This window comes from Macadamia integrifolia, unplaced genomic scaffold (assembly GCF_013358625.1).
Source record: "Macadamia integrifolia cultivar HAES 741 unplaced genomic scaffold, SCU_Mint_v3 scaffold1299, whole genome shotgun sequence".
Classification (NCBI taxonomy): domain Eukaryota; kingdom Viridiplantae; phylum Streptophyta; class Magnoliopsida; order Proteales; family Proteaceae; genus Macadamia; species Macadamia integrifolia.
Genome location: NW_024868150.1, coordinates 61,956 through 66,121, shown reverse-complemented (window position 1 = coordinate 66,121; position 4,166 = coordinate 61,956). Strand labels below are relative to the sequence as shown.

At 37.8% G+C, this 4,166-nt stretch overlaps 1 non-coding gene across 1 annotated transcript; it reads right to left on the bottom strand.

Annotated features, from left to right (window-relative positions):
- Nucleotides 1-230: 230 nt before the first annotated feature.
- On the bottom strand, nt 231-337 carry LOC122063358. Its single transcript, XR_006135308.1, has one exon. It is a non-coding gene; the product is annotated as a small nucleolar RNA R71 (small nucleolar RNA).
- Between the last annotated feature and the right edge of the window lie 3,829 nt (nt 338-4,166).

Here is a 4,166-nt window from a genome sequence, read left to right as displayed (position 1 = left end):
GGTTGACCTATGAGGATGCATACCTATTTCTAAGGGAATTTGAAGAGGTATGTGTTCTAATTAAGATCCAACAGCTTTCTGATGATGCTGGTAAGCTTAGGTTTATCACTTTTGCATTAAAAAACCAAGCTAAGAAGTGGTTGTATGGGTTACCCACAAATTCCATAACCTCATGGGAACAGTTCACAATTGTCTTCCTTAAGAAGTTTTTCCCAATTCACAAGACCAATAAACTTAGAAGTGATATCCTTCAATTTAGACAAAAGCCTAGTGAGTCATTTTCCAAACTTATGAAGAGATTCAAGGATCTACTCCAAGAATGCCCTCACCATGGCCTAGATGTATGGCATTTATATTAAATAATTTATGAGGTTATTGATTACCCAACTAAACAAATGATAGAGTCTATGTGCCCTGAGGGATTCACATCCTTTACAGATGAATGAAAGGCATGGGAATTCTTACTTAACTTAGCTGACAAAACCCGTAAGTGGAAATCAACCCAAGAGAGTGAAAGAACCATAGGAGGAAAAGGATATTTTGTGGATGAGAAAGTAGCCAAGGAAGCCCATTTAGATAGCCTAATCAAGAGGATTGAGGCTATTGTTCCTAGAAAGCCATCATCAGTCAATTTGGTTAAGATTTGTGTTTGGTGCCAGTCCCCTGGACATGTCATAGAAGAATGCCCCAACACCTCTGGGGGCACTTCTAATGATCGTGTTAATGCTTTATACCAGAATAGTCCATATAGTAACACCTACAATCCAGAATGGAGAAATCACCTAAATTTCTCTTGGAATCAAGACAACCAAACAAGGCCTTCCAATTTTCATAATCAAGGTCAACCTGGACCCCAAAGGCCTCCCTTTGCACAACAATCTTTTTCCCAAAATACTTTTCCTAGGTCAAATGTAGGTCCTCAGGCTAGTTTTCCTAGGGCCCCTCTCCTATCATCTTATCAACAACCCCCTGGGTTTACCAACACTGGAGAGGCAAGTAGAATAAGTGCTTTGAAAAAAAATATGGCCCTCCTCATGACAAGCCATCAAAATCTTATGAGAGAATTGACCCAAGTTATCTCAATTATGCGTGAGAGGGAGAAAGGAACTTTACCCAATCAACCAGAGCCTAACCCTAGGCATCATCAGCCGATTAGTTCACAAGCACCATCTAATGCACCACTGAATATAGTATATGGTTAGACCCAACAAGGGCCCTCTAACCAATGTAATATTGTTTATGCCTTTAGGAGTAGTAGAGAGTACCAACAGAGCGTTCCTAAATCTTCCCCATCTATTACTCCTGTTAACTCTCCTTCAGTTGAGGACACAAGTGTGCCTCTTATTACAGGTTCTTCTAATGAACTTAAAGATTCTTTTAAAATTAAAGATGATTTGGTTGAGGAAACCAAAAACGATTCTTCTGAAAAAGGGTAAATCCCTAACAGTCCTTATGTTCCTCCTGTCCCATTTTCTAATCGCTTGGTAAACAAAAAAAAGATTGCTTCTATGGATAAAATTTTAGAAGTCTTCAAAATGGTAGAAGTGAACATCCCTCTTTTGGATGCCATATCCCAGATCCCCACCTATACAAAGGTACTGAAATATTTGTGTACTCACAAACGTATCACTAGTGTGCCCAAAAAAGCTTTCTTGGTAGGTAACATTAGTTCCATAATTACTCAGCCTATAGTAGCTAAGTATAAGGATCCAGGGAGCCCTACCATATCTTGTGTCATAAGCAACACCTACATTGAGCATGCCTTACTTAACTGTGGAGCAAGTGTGAATCTTTTACCTTACCATTTGTATAAGTAACTAGGATTGGGAGAATTAAAAGCCACTGGAACTACTCTTTAATTGGCATATAGGTCTGTTAAGATTCCTAAAGGGATAATTGAGGATGTCTTACCAAAGGTGGGGGAATTTATTTTCCCTATTGATTTTATTGTGTTAGAAACCAAGCCCTTCTCAATCAAGGATGAGATCCCAATAATTTTAAGAAGACCATTCTTGGCTACCAGTAATGCATTAATCAATTGTCGGAATGGTTTCCTAAGATTATCTTTTGGCAACCAAACTGTTGAGTTTAACATGCTTAGGATAGGCAAGCAACCACATACAGAAGAAGAGGTCAATATGCTTGAGGATTTTTGAATTTTTTTGATGATTTAATTACCAACTTTGATATTGATTTTGATTTGGAATTCCAATTGTATGGATGAGCTGGATGATGATAGTGAAAATTTCTTTTTTGAAGTCTTAAGTCTTCACACACTTGTGGAGCACTTAGGACCCCTTTCCAATTCCATTTTCAAACCTTCCATAATTGAGCCCCCTAAGCTAGATCCTAAGGAGTTGCCATCTAATTTGAGGTATGCTTTCCTAGGGCCTGACCATACTCTTCCTATAATAATTTCTTCAAATTTGACTTCTAGCTAGGAAGAGGAGTTACTTAAAGTGTTAAAAGGTAATAAGGAAGCCCTAGGTTGGACCATGACTGATATCAAAGGTATAAGCCCTTCTATTGTGTAACATCATATACATCTTATGGACGATTCCAAACCATCCACGGAACCCCAAAGAAGAGCTAACCCAGTGATGATGGAAGCCATTAAGAAAAAGATCCTAAAGTGCTTGGCTCATGGAATAATTTATCCTATTTCTGACAGCCAATGGGTAAGCCCAGTTCACGTAGTGCCTAAGAAGTCTGATGTGACTGTAGTTCCTAATGCCAATAATGAACTAATTCCAACCCGTGTCCAATCAGGGTGGAGAGTGTGCATAGACTACAGGAAACATAATGTGGCAACATAGAAGGACCACTTCCCATTGCCATTCATTGACCAGATGTTAGAGAGGTTAGCTGGACATGAATACTATTATTTTCCTAATGGATATTCTGGCCATAACCAGATCCTAATTGCTTTAGAGGACTAACATAATACCACTTTTACATTACCATATAGAACATTTGCTTAAAGGCGTATGCCCTTTGGACTTTGTAATGCCCCTGCTACATTCTAACGATGCATGATGAACATATTTTCTGACATGGTCAAAAAATTCTTAGAAGTATTTATGGATGACTTTTCAATTCATGGGAATTCCTATTCTGAATGCCTTCATCAACTTTCTCTATTTTTGAAAAGGTGCATATCTATGAATTTGGTTTTGAATTGGGAGAAATGTGATTTTATGGTTAAATCTGGTATTGTTTTAGGCCATGTAATATCCAAGAAGGGAATTAAGGTAGATAGAGTCAAAGTGGATTTAATTGATAATTTACCACCTTCTCAATCTACTAAGGACATCCGATCTTTTCTAGGGCATGCAGGCTTCTACAAAAGGTTTATTAAGAACTTTAGTTAGTTAGCTCGATCTCTCACATCATTACTTGCCAAAGATCAAACTTTTGAGTTTTCTAAAGAGTGCCTAGAATCCTTCAAACAACTTAAGAAAGAGTTGACCAATGCACCCATTGTTCAACCACCTGTCTGGACTGAACCTTTTGAACTGATATGTGATGTTTCGGATTTTGCCATAGGAGCGATTTTAGATCAAAGGATTAATAAGTTGCCCATTGTCATTTACTATGCTAGTAGGACCTTAAATGATGCACAACTCAATTATACAACCATTAAAAAATAATTTTTAGCTGTTGTGTTTGCATTAGAAAAGTTTCGATCTTACTTAGTTGGTTCATATGTGGTGGTGTATACTGATCACTCTACTCTTAGATACCTAGTTCAAAAGAAGGATGTCAAAGCCCATCTTATTAGGTGGATTTTACTTTTGCAAGAGTTTGATTTAGAAATTAGGGATAAAAAAGCAGTTGAAAACCTAGTTGTAGACTATTTATCCCGGCTTCCCAATTCCTTGATTGTCGATTCTCCAGTCAACGAGAACTTTTCGGATGAACAATTATTCGCAATGTCCAGTGAACCATGGTTTGCTAACATTGTCAACTTCTTAGTTTCAGGTGTGACTCCGGATAACTAGTCCACCCAAGATAAGTATAGGTTTCATTCCTAAGTTAAGCACTTTTTCTGGGATGATCCTTATTTGTTTAAGATATGTCTGGATTAGATTATCCGACAATGTGTTCCTGATCATGAGCAACATTCTATTCTCTCTTTTTACTATGATTATGCATGTGGTGGACAC